We start from the raw sequence: 13,840 nt of genomic DNA, 5'->3' as shown, positions 1-13,840 counted from the left end.
GTCCCCACCCCCACTATATACGTACACACACTTGAAGATGTTGTGGCTCAGGGGCAACTGTGCTAGACCAGGAGCCAGCGCACCTGAGCTCTCATCCCAGTCCTGCCATCAAAGAGCCGCAGGCTTGATGGGCTACAATGAGAATCCGGCCTCGACCAGACTGTAATGCAAAGTTCAGCTCTGTTTCTCATCAGCTCACTAGGTCAGTCTCATGACATCTTTGGGCCTATGGATATTAATTTCCACTCTGCAGGGGTGCTGGGACACAACAGGGACTCAATGAATGTAATTATCATTATTACTTCACCTCTCTAAGCCAGTTTCCTAATCTTTACAAATGGGCAGTGGCTCCTAATACCAGCTTCCCTTTCCCTGAACAGATGCTGTGAGAATCCGGTGAAATCAATATGAAGTCACCAGACGGTCACCAGAGCAAGATACTGTCACTGTCACTGAGGCTGGAGGAGAGATGTAATGGTGGGAGTGATATGATCATTTATTTAATACAAAGAAAATGTTTCTATTTTGGACAAGTACACTTTATCCAAAAAAATAGAGCTTGGATTAAAAAGAAAAAAAGAAAGAAAAAGAAAAAGGAGGACTAACTAAAAAGTGGATAATTGTGAGAAGAAAGCTAGAGAAAGCCCGCCTTAGAGGGCTAGAGAAAGCACATGGTAAAAATTAAGGCATACATTCACATGTCCATTATTCCTCTTAGAGCCACCAAAGAATAATCTCTTAAGGCTGCTTAGAGCCAAAAGGGGTGTTTCTCAAAGTATGTCCCAAGGACCACCTCCTTTTGATACCCCTGATGAGATTGTTGAAAATACAGATGACTGGGACCCTCCCCCAAGGATTCTGATCTTTAGATTTGAAAGCAGATATCTATATTATAATAAGCCTCCCAGCTGATTCTGATACCACCAAATACTGAGGACCCCCAGAGCAGCCTGTCCCAACAGGCAGCCCACTGTGCGCTAACTTCAGATTGAGCTGAGCTTTCCACTCACCCCTAGCTCTGCACAGACTGGTGTCTACAGTGGCCTGTGTCTCCACTCGCAATCACTTGTTCTGAAAATAGAGAACTGGCTTTGTGGGAATATAATTATTATTAAATGATTACACCTTGAGCAAGAATGCTGAAAATCCTGATATAAAATCCTGCTCAGCATCAGATGAATGGGAAAAGCTGCCACACATCTGCATTTTGGGTCAAAGAGAGGGAAGTTTACAATGCGTATCAAATGTTTTTAAAACATGCAAACCTTTTCAGCCAGCAATTTGATTTCAAGAAAAGTATCCTTAGGAAATACAGAGATGTGTGCAAAGGCATATGTACAAAGATATCCACTGCACCCTATATATGTTAGAAAATAATTTCAAGCAATCATCCAAGACTTGTAAACTGGCTAGAAAAATAATAGAATCATAAAATGAAATGCTATCTAACTACTACTAATAATAATAATAATTACTTTTAGAACTCATGTTCTAAAAAATATTTATTATTAAGGAAAAATGCTCATGATACATTGCTAAGTAAACAGCTGGTTATAAAATAGCATTATAATATGTAACAAATATACCCTATTTGATACACACACACACACACACACACACACACACAGGAGTGTATATATATATTATACAAACACATTCACCAAACATGGGTGGAAGATGGAAGGATACTGATTAAACTATTGAGTCCTTCCATTCTCCCCTCATTGCTGACAAAATCCACTAATGGATTCTAAAACTAATAGGCAAGAGTTTAAAGAGAAACAAGATTTGCATAGTTTCAAAGATATTTACTAATACAAAGGGAAAGACAACAACTTTACAGTAGAGAAACCCAGCAGACACCACCATAACAAAGCGATCAAGGGGAATAAAGCCAGTAATAAGATACGTTGAGATCACGAACCCTTGGATATGATGCACTAAGAAAAGCACATCACTGTGGTATTCTTGCCAGTAGTACATAACTTCATTGAAATCATATAGGAACATCTAATAAACTCAAATGGTTATAGTCTACAAAATAACTAGTCAGTATTCATCAAAAGTGTCAAGGTCATGAAAGACTGGGGAACTGTCACAGATTAGAAGAGGTTAAGGAGACATGATGAGTCAATGCACTGTTTAATCCTAGATCAGAGCCTAAAACAGAAGAAGGACATTAGTGGAAACTAAACTAATTATTTGAATTTCAAATAAAGTCTGTAGTTTAGTTAGTAGTATTGTCCCAGGGTCGATGTCCTGGTTCTGATCATGGTACTATCATATGTAAAATGTTAACATTAAGGGAAGCTGGGTGAAGGATATACAGGAACTCTTTGTACTATTGTATTAGTTTTCTATTGCTGCATAATAAACTATCACAAATTTAGCACCTTACAACAACCTCCAGTTCCATAGGTCAGGAGTCTGCATGCCATAGCTAGATTCTCTGCTCAGGGTCTAACAGGCTAAAATCAAGGTACTCATGGAGGCTTTGGCTCTCATCTGGGACTCAGGGAACTTTCTGCCAGCTCACTCAGGCTGTTGGCAGGATTCAGGTCCTTGCAGTTATAGGAAAAATGTTGCATTTCCTTGCTGGCTATCAGCTAGGGGCCACCCTTATCCCCTAAAGGCTTTGCTCCAGTCCTTGCACATGGCCCCCTCCATTGCAACAGCCAGCGAAAATGTGTTGAGTCCTCGTGCTTTGAATCTACCTGACTTCAGCTGGAGAAAGTTCTCTGCTTTTAAGGACTCATGTGATTAGATGGACCCACCTGGATATTCCAGGCTAATCTCCCAATTTTAAGGTTTGTAACCTCAAATACATCTGCAAAGTTTCCTTTCCCATATTACATAATACATTCAGAGGCTTCTGAGATTAGGGAATGAATATCTTTGGGGACCAGTTTTCCTACCAACAATTATTTTGCAACTTTTCTCTAAGACTAAATTAGTTCCAAATTTTTAATTTAAAAAGAGTGATTATCTCTTGGTGTTGATATTTGGGAGGATTCGTGTTTTACTCTTCTAAATTTTCTGCACTGAGTATATAATATTTCTGCACTCATAAAGGGGGATTTCTCTGTTGTCTTGAGAATATGTATACAAGTCAGACAATTAAATTCACAAACTTGTTACAACAATGTTGCTAACCTTTTTTGATATCAGAGGGATTATTCATTATGAATTTGTACCAACTGGACAAAATGTTAACCAAGTTTACTATTTGGAAGTGCTGAAAAGGCTGTGTGAAAAAGTTAGACGACCTGAACTTTTCACTAACAATTCATGGCTCTTGCATCACGACAATGCACCAGCTCACACAGCACTGTCTGTGAAGGAGTTTTTAGCCAATAAACAAGTAACTGTATTGGAACACCCTCCCTACTCACCTGATCTGGCCCCCAATGACTTCTTTCTTTACCCGAAGATAAAGGAAATATTGAAAGGAAGACATTTTGATGACATTCAGGATATTGAGGGTAATATGACGACAGCTCTGATGGCCATTCCAGAAAAAGAGTTCCAAAATTGCTTTGAAGGTTGGAATAGGTGCAGGCGTCGGTGCATAGCTTCCCAAAGGGAATACTTCAAAGGTGACCGTAGTGATATTCAACAGTGAGGTATGTAGCACTTTTTCTAGGATGAGTTCGCAAAATTAATTGTCAAACCTCGTATGCTTTGAACAATGCTTTGCAAAGTCACACTGCATGAGACAATCCTGCTGACTTCTTCACAACCAGACTGGTTCAAGGAACAGCAAACAGGAATGCTGCCCACCTGTGACTTCCCAAACAGTCCTTTCTTTCTCAGGCAAACACTGCTAAGAATTCAAACAGAATTCTAAAACTAACTTTTCCTGCCACATACGTAAGTCACTTCGTTATAAGGCCTTATCTGGCACAGAGGTTCCCTTCAATATATTTTCTGAAGATAATTTGTCATTTAAGAAGTTGAAGGCACTTGAACAGTTTTCAGTAATAAGTCAAAATGTTTGAATCGGTTGTTATAACCAGGGCTAGAAATGTCATTTTCACTGAGCATTGGATCAATTTAGATGTTGTTATTCATTGAATAATAACAGCATCATGCTGTCTTTCTAAAACTCCAACACAGTGTAATGAGACCAATTACTGGGTAAACAGCCCTGAGGAGGCCAAGAGGGCGGATAGTCTCGGCAGCTGTCCAACTTGAAGAGTCTGGAGAAACAGCAGATGTTATACAGAGGCTGCTGATGACGCAGGGCTCAACCGGGAAGTTCGAAGTATGAGGGGTGTCCTGGGAATAAAATAACGTGTTCGTTTTTCAACAAAAAGAAAGCAGGGGAGGACGGATTTAACGAATTTGACAAATACAAAGTAATTTCAAACCCTTCTATAATTCTGCAAGGCATTAATCTTAGTCATTCAATAAATATTTACTGGGCATTGTTTCAGAGCTGGAGATACAGAAGTATATTGCTTGCAACCTAACGGGAGAGACAGACATTAAATTAATAACCACTCAAATAATTACAAAACCATGACAAATGCTCCAAAGGAGAAGTTCAGGGTTCAACAAGAATGCTAGTCTGGAGGGTCAGAAAAAAGGATGCAATCAAGATATGAAAAAATTTTTTAAATTAAACTTTTCATTTTGAGATAATCATAGATTTACATGCAGTTATAAAGATAATAAAGAGAGATCTCTTTTTTAATGTTCCGTTTTTGAGAGTTCTTTATATATTGTAAATACTAGTGCTTTGCTGGATATGTGGTTTGCAACTATCTTCTCCCGGTCTGTAACTTGTCTTTTCATCCTCTTCACATGCGCTTTAGCAGAGCAAATGTTTTTAATTTTCATAAAGTCCAATTTGTCAATTTTTCCTTCTATGGACCATGCTTTTGATACCAAGTCTAGGAACTTTTTGCCTACTTCTAGATACTGAAGTTTTTCTCCTATGGTTTTTCCCTAAAAGCTTTATAGTTTTTCATTTTATATTTTGTGTTATAGGTCAAGATTCATTTTGGGCCTTCAGATGTCCAACTGCTCCAACTCTGTTGAAAAGCTATGTTTCCTCCATGAAATTTTTTTTGCACTTTTGTCAAATGATAAGTTGGGTATATTTGTGTGGGTCTATTTGTGGGTTATCTATTCTGTTCCATTGATTTATGTGTCCATCTCCCCTCCAATACCACACTGTCTTGATTATTGACACTGTATAGTAGGCCTTAATATTGGGTTAGGGTGATTCCTTCATTATTCTTATTTTTAAAAATTGTTTTTGCTATTCTAGAGCCTGTGGATTTCCATATAAATTTTAAAATAAGAATTATCTGCATCTACAAAATACCTTGCTGGGATTTTACTAGATATGCATTAACCATATCAACCAATTTAGGAAAACTAACATCTCTCCTATGTTCTCTTCTATGAATACAGTATGTCTCTCCATTTATTTAGGTTTTCTTTGATTTATTTTATCAACATTTTACAATTTTCGGTATACGGACTCTGTATGTGTTTTATGTTTATAGCTAAGTATGTCATTTTCTTCAGAGCAACAGTAAATATAATTGTGCTTTTGATTTTGGTTCCCATTGAATTTCCTAGTATTTTGTTAAGGATGTTTATATCTAAGTTAATGAAAAATATTGGTCTGTAGTTTTACTTTCTGTAGTATCTTTGCCTGGTTTGGGCATCAAGGTAATCAGCCTCATAAAATGAGTTAATCCCTCTTCTTCTGTTTTTCTGGAAGAGAGTATATAAAACTGGTGTTAACTATCTTTAAATGTTTGGTAGAATTCTCCATTGAAACCATCTGCGCCTGGAGATTTCTTTTTGGGGAGCTTTTTAATTACAAATTCAATTTATTTAATGGTTATAGGACTATTCAGGTTGTCTATTTCATCTTGGTTGAGTTTGGTTAACTTGTGCTTTTTAAAGAATTGATTCATTTATTCAAAGTCATTCAATTTATGAGATTGTTTGTAGTCTTCCTTTATTATCCTCTTAATGGCTGCATGATCTGTAGTAACGTCCCCTGTTTCATTCTTGATATTGGTAATGTACGTCTTCTCTTTCAGTATTCCTTGAGATTTATCAATTTTATTGATGTTTTTTAAAGAACTCGTTTTTGTTTCATTGGCTTTTCCCATAATTTCCTGTTTTCAATTTCATTGATCTCTGCTTATCATTATTTCCTTAATTCTGCTTTCTTTGGGTTTATTTTGCTCTTTTCCTAGTTTCTTGAGATAAGAACTTAGATTATTGGTTTTAAATATTTCCTCTTCTCCAATAAATTTCCTTCTTAGCACTGCTTTCGCTATAGTCCACATATTTCGATATGCTGTATTTTCATTTTTATTCAGCTCTGTGTATTTTTTTTGCATTTCTCTTGAGATAATGATGTGAGATTTAATCTGCAACTTGGAAGATTAGTTAGTCAAGAGAAGTGGGGAGTAACAGAAGAGGGCATTAGGTTGGTGGATTGAAACTACATCACCAAATCTGCCTCTCTCAATACCAAACAAATTAAATAAAAACTCCAAAAACCATTAATCATATTCTCCATCAGGAAACAAACAGGTATATGCTCCTAATATAATACAGTCACCTATCATGTTTCCCCGAAAATAAGACCCAGCCAGACCCTCAGATCTAATGCGCCTTTTGGAGCAAAAATTAATATAAGACCCAGTCTTGTATCATATTATATTATACTATATAAGACCCGGTCTTTTTTATAGTAAAATAAGACTTGGTCTTATATTAATGTTTGCTCCAAAAGATGCATTAAAGCTGATTGTCTGGCTAGGTCTTATTTTCAGGGAAACACAGTAATATACCACAGTAACTTCAAAAGCTGGTGGGCCATGGACATCGAGTCTGGCAGAATACCATCAGTCTGGCAGGCGTCATGGCCATTCAACCTGTGTAGTCACATAGGGCCCGTGCTCAGAAGGACCCCAAGTTTGTTTTAATGCTCTGTTGTCACCCTCATGAAATTCTCAATAATTTTATCTTTGAAAGTGAAGTCAGAAGGGACAATTGAGCATGCACCTGAGCAGAGGACTTAATGCAATATGTTTGCTTCCCATTTCTCGCTCTTCATTTACAAATAGTGTTCATGACACCCCGTAATGTTTGAGAATTCAGTGAGAATCAAAGCATGTAAGTATCATTTCTATACACATACAAGGTAAGTATGTTATTTCTATAACTGAGTAAGCAGGAGCACTAATAACCCCAAGAGGTCACACTTTCCATTCAAATTAGAACTTGCTTCAAATGCAGAGAGAAGGCAATGATGTTCTAAAAATGTGAATGACCAAGAAACCTTACTGTCACCTTTCTTATTTCTGTAATTGCCCTGTATTAGCCAAACACTTATGCTGAAAATGATGACATAGAAGGAAGAGAAAGATAAGGCAATCCAAAGTTCCTTTTCCTTTCAATCCTCTTTTACTCATCAGCAACCTGAAGGTTGAGAGTGTGAGTAGAATGTGCACATAAAGATAAGTGAAGCAAAAACAGTTCAGTTAATTGCGTGCAGTTTTTCCACTGTTCTGGTAAGAACAAAATACATACGCATGTACAAGCTATGAAATATGAATTGTATAGTTTTGGCGATTCCACATTAAATATTTGTATATTTGCATTTATAACTAGCATTGTACAATATAAAGAGGAACAGTAAAATGCACTAATAATTTAAATTTTTTATTTTCTTTACTTAGTAGATTAAATATCTAACAAAACAACACCGTAAGTCAAGAGAGAGACCATAGAAGGAAAAAGTGTTATATTTTAATACCATTAATGGCACTTTTATCCTACTTTTTTTTTAACACAGATTCCCATATTTTCATTTTGTGCTGGGCCCTGAAAATTATGCAGCCAGTCCTGGTTGTCACAGCCTATAAACTACTCTTAACAGTTCCAGTAACCACTGCATCAAAAGAAAGCTCTGTCTCAAAACTTGAAATTATCAAACATTATGACACCAAAAATATTGCTTTCTATAACTTGTAAGTTTATGTTGTTACTCATGTACCACTATTACCCCTATTAGGTGTGGTAAGTTATAAAAAAAATTTTAAAGGAAAATACTTTATATTTTGGTACCTTTAGTGGTACATTTTTTTCCTGCTTTTTGAACTAAGGGCCCACATTTTCGTTTTGCACTGGGCCCCACAAATTATGTAGTCAGCCTTGCTTGCAGGTCAAGCCCTCAACTGAGCAACTGCCACTCACACCTCCACACCACCTTCACCTGCCACTTCTTCAGGGCACAGAAAAATGGATAACACAGGAAATTTCCAGCCCTCACTCTGCCTCCCGAAGGAAAACAGGTTGCCCAGATACTGTAGAAAGACTGCCAAGAAGTGACTTCCCTTGGGTCACCTCCCTGATGGAGGAGCAGGCCTGCCCAAATGCAGAGCTCCCCAAGCATGAGCAGGCTGATAAGCATGCAATAAGCAAACACACTCCCAGGAGCTCAGCATACAAAACTAACCCTGAAAAAAAGTGACAACTCACAGGACACAGGAACACTGCCCCACAACTGCTCCTTACTATAGCAAGTCAAAGAGAACATGAATTCAATAAAGCTCAAGGACAAGATGAAAAACAACAGAATGGTATGAAAATGAAGACTGCAAACTTAACAAAACTGAGGACTCAGATGGCATTACAGAACTAATCAATACATTAAAAATGGCAAGGAACTGACCCAACCACAGCTGACGATCAAATTAATGATGGGGATTGAGATAATGGTTTACAGGAACAACAGTGAACAAAGATTCAAAAGTCAAACACTTAAAGCAATTAGTGGGAAACTTACCGCTATGGAAGTCAGTGGAGATGATCCTGTATTAGGATGATGGGTGTCCCTGCAGTGAAAAACCCAACAAATGGAACAGAAGTTTTCCAAGATAAAACACAAGATAATTTCCATGAATTAGGAAAATTAAATTAAATTAAAAGTCTGCATATTGAAAATATGGATATATCACAGAACAAGAAATTTGGTAGAAAGAGCTCAGTGTTCTACTAAAGCCACTGACTTTCAATTACAAAGACTTCCTCAGATAACCAGGTGGAAGAATCAGGATGAACTCAGAGTTCCCACAGCAGCATTTATAGCCAGAAGGTAACACAGAAATGTCCTCCAATAGTTGAACAACGTGTGTGTGTGTGTGTGTGTGTGTTGTGTGTGTGTGTGTGTGTGTGTGTGTGTGTCTGATTTGATGCTCATTTAATGTTAATGGGAGTTATTCCTGAGCGGTAGAGTTTGTGGAGAGTTACATAGTTTTCTAATTTTATCATTGCAATTTTTCTGTATTATTTGAACTCTTTAATAAAATGAACAAATATCATTGTTATCAAACCAACGGTGGTTTTTCTTCAAAAAAAAGATTTACAGCCAGTAGGCAAAGATGTTAGCAGTGGGTGACCCTAAGTGATAGGAATGTGGGTGATTATTGTTTTCCTCTTTGACTTTGCCAGGTATTTTTAATGTTCAAAATTTAATAAATAAATAAATATGAGCAGAGGGAAGACTGTCCCCAGCTAAAGAATTGCCATATATGCAGAACCCAGGGGAAGGAGGAGATTGGTATCAGCCAGGAACTAAAAGGCCAGCATGGAAAAGAAAGTTCCACAAAGTGAGGGAGAGGGGAAGGAAGCCACCACCAGAGAGTACCAGCCACGCAGGAGACCTGGAATGTCACATAACAGCTTTGCCCTGATCAAAGTTTAACCCACTCCAAAAACTGCACTTTCCACACTCCGCCCATGACTGGAAATATTTTTTAAATACTTAAAATTTACAATATTCAGAGCTGTCTGCACACCTCCATCGCCAAAGCAGTGCACTTCACAGACAACTCTACAGTTCGGTCCACAATAGCACCTTTCTGTCTTCAAGTAGCCTTTCCTGTGTTCTAGGATAGTTTGAGTACGACAGTTATACTAAAGATATTAAACATGTCACACAATTAAAATATTGTTAAATCGACACCAACAAGCTGCAAGTAAAAAATTAGTTTCATCCTACATGTGAGTCTCTGAGTAGTGTTTCAGAAAGTTTCTCCAGAAACCATTCCCAATGTCAGTAATTACAATAGTCAAACATATAAAACTAGATGGCAGCACTTGCCTGCCTTTTCAGGACACAAATGGAAGTCACACTGCTATCATCTTTCAAACATCAAAAATAGTCAGGAATCAAAAGAGAAAGCTCTGTGCGTTGACAGAAACAGTTTAATCTTGGTTATAAATTCCAAATAGTGTACATATTAGTACATAGTTGAGTTTTAGGGGAGTTGGAAGATATACGCAGATTTTTTACTGCATGGGGGGTCAGCACCCCTAGACCTCTCATGTTGGTCAAGGGTCAACTGTATACTTTTTTTTTAACTATTCAGTTTGCCTAAATGAAGTGTAAGTTCATGAGCTTTTAATAGCAATGTTTGCTTAGATATGAGAGAAAGAAAAGATCCACAAGACCAAAAGGATTTTTATTAGAACCATTATGGATCCATAAGCACCCAGAGCAGAATGCAGACATTAAATGATGAATTGGTGGCTTCTCTCCTCCCACCTTAGAAGTCCCCTTAGCCTGACCTGTTTCCTGGCTGCTAGGCAGGCAGCTGCCTTCTCAGGACAGACACCCAGAGCTTTCCTGAGAATGCCAGTAATCCAGAAGCTCATATGACCCAAGTGTCTGCTTCGAGGTCCCACCAAAGGGGTCTGGTTCACACAAACATCATTACTGCATGAAATCCAAGCAGTCATTTGAGAAATAGAGTTACATCATAATTCTATAGCTCTCTTTAATTACCAAACATTTCTTTTCATATGCTCATATGCATCATCTCATTTAACTTTCATTACACTATAAGGCAATTATTACTGTCTTCATTTTACAAGTGAGGTACTAAAGTTCAGAGATACTGAGCATTTTACATGCTCATAGAAGCAAAGCTGGATACAGTCCAGGTCTCCTTGGCTCTAAATTCAGGGGGCTCTTCACCTCACAATATGTGACAAAAGTAGTTGACACCCGTTCACTATCCCCACTTCACTCCACCCCGTTACTACCCTATCACCCTATTATTTCCCCCCAAAGTTATTTTATATGTAGTTTGTCTCCTTCTTCCTCCCTCAATACTTAACAAAATGGACATATGTTCATTTTGAATGCACCTTCTAGAACATATGAGTATATTCCACCAGGGTAGGGGCTATTGTCTGTCTCGTCCTCTGCTCAATCACCAACAACTACAGCAGTGTCCAAAGCATAGCAGGTATGCATTAAAAATGAAATGAATGAATGAATGAAAGATTCACGAGACATGTTCAAAGGTCCTAAAACCTATAGCACACCTAGGATTTACAGTCATATGGGGCAGTAAGAAGTGATACACTTTTGAGGCTCTTGGTTGGATCAAGACATCAACCCAATGTTACTGTCTTCCAGCAAGACTCGTTTTCCAGAAGACACGGCGTCCTCAGTTCTGTGCGTCACCCTATCATGTCTGGCTCCAGAAAAATTCAGTTCTGTTTTTTCTTACGAAAATCTGGTTTTGTAAAGTGCCCTTGATGTTTCCTGGCATATAGTTTTACTTATCTTCATTTTTATGTTAATTAACACACATTCTTATTAAGGACCTATTATTTGCAAATCATTAACTTAACATAATGAGACATAAAAAGTAACTTGATTTGTTTAAAAAGTAAAGAGAAAAAGATATAAATAACAGTCTGATATAAAATATCACATGGTGGCACAAGATTAGTTGCCAAATTGAATATGAACAACTTCTTTCTATGGAAATTCACAGGAAGAAAAACACTTGAAGCTGGGCTGGTAAGAAAAAACTTTAGGGAAGACAGAAAATGAGTCTGAATCAGTCCTTAAAGAAGGAGCAGGATTTGTAAAAGCACAAAGCACGAAAAAGTCATAAATGCTCAACTAAACCAGCTTTGCTAAAATAAAGAATACGGTTTAGTGAGCAATCAGAAAGAAGGCTCACATCAGAATGAGGTCAACTCAGTGAGGACCATTAATGCCAGGATGAGAAGTCTGAAATTTATTTTATAGGTAATAAGAGCCACTTCAAGGTTAAATGCAGGGCTTTCCAAGCTCAACGTGGTATTTTAGGAAGATTATTCTGGCATGGTGTAAACCGAAGGATGACAGGAAGCTGTCACTAATCCACTCCGCCTCCCTGCAGGGAGCTTTCCCTTTTTTCACATAAACTTTGAGAAGAGAGTTATTCCCCAACCAGTTTCTGGATAAACACCTGTAGGATGCTCACTGCTGCACGCCTTGTTTAATTGCAAGAGACTGCAGATAGCTACAGCACAGGCTGACACATTCAGGCTCTGCTGCACAATGAGGCTGAAGAAGACATGTCTTTACCCAGCCTGCATCTACTGGTCAGGCAAGAGGTGCCCTCCACACTGCTCTCTCCTCCTCTACACACAGACAAAACACCAGTATCTCTAGGCCACCTCACTTCATTCCATTCAGGTCCAATTGTTAATTTTTATTTCAGTTATTTCAGGTGTACAAAACAATGTAATAGTTAGACATCTATCATTTACACCCCTCACAAAGTGATAATCCCCCTCCCCCCATCAACTACCCCTCTGACATTGCATACAGCTGTTACATTTCCACTGTCTCTATTCCTAACGCTGTACTCCACTTCTTATAACTATATACAATTATCTATATATATGTGTGTGTGTGTGTATATATATGTGTGTGTGTATATATATATATATATTTAATTATAGTTGACAATCATTATTATTCAGATTCAGCTTCAGGTGTACAGCGCAGTGATCAGGCATCTACACCATCCCTGAGGTGGTCTCACTAATAAGACAAGTGTCCATCGGATACCCTACAGAATCTTTACAACAGTATTGATTATATTCCCCAAACTGTCTTTCCTATCCCTGTGGCCATCTTGTGGTTACTGATTGTGCTTTCTAATCCCCTCACCTTCTCCCTCATCCCCACCCCCTCCCATCTAGCAACCCTCAGTTTTTCCTCTATATCTCTGAGACTATTTCTGATTAGTTTGTTCGTTTATTCTTTTCTTTAGATTCCACATATAAGTGAGATCATATGGTATTTGTCTTTCTCTGTCTGACTTATTTCACTTAGCATAATGTTCTCTAAGTCCATCCATATCGTTGCAAATGGTAAAATTTCATTCTTCTTTATAGTCGAGTAATACTCTATCGTATAAATGTACCACAGTTTCTTAATCCAGTCATCTACCAATGGGCATTTCGGTTGTTTCCATGCCTTGGCTATTGTGTATAGTGCTGCAATAAACAGAGGGGTGCATAAATTTTTTCAAATTAGAGTTTTGGATTTCTCTGGATAGATACGTAGGAGTGGAATTGCTGGGTCATAAGGTAGCTCCCTTTTCAGACTTTTGAGATACCTCCCTACTGATTTCCATAGTGGCTGCATCAATCTGCAATCCAACCAACAATGCACAAGGATATCTTTTTCTCCACATCCTCTTTGTTGATTTATTGATGATAGCCATTTTGACTGGGGTGAGGTGGTATCTCATTGTGTTTTTTATTTGCATTTCTCTAATGATTAGTGAGGTTGAGCATTTTTTCATATGTCTGTTTGCCATCTGCATGTCCTCTTTAGAAAAATATCTCTTCATGTCCTCTGCCCATTTTTTAATTGGGTTGTTTGTTTTTTTGGAGTTGAGTTGAGTGAGTTTTTTATAAATTTTGGATATCAACCCCTTATCGGATATGTCATTGACAAATATCTTCTCCCGTTTGGCAGGATCCCTTTTTGTTTTATTGA

The sequence above is a fragment of the Rhinolophus sinicus genome, linkage group LG11, assembly GCF_036562045.2.
Source record: "Rhinolophus sinicus isolate RSC01 linkage group LG11, ASM3656204v1, whole genome shotgun sequence".
Lineage (NCBI taxonomy): Eukaryota > Metazoa > Chordata > Mammalia > Chiroptera > Rhinolophidae > Rhinolophus > Rhinolophus sinicus.
The sequence above is the reverse complement of the archived record's forward strand: the minus strand, read 5'-3'. Positions refer to the sequence as shown.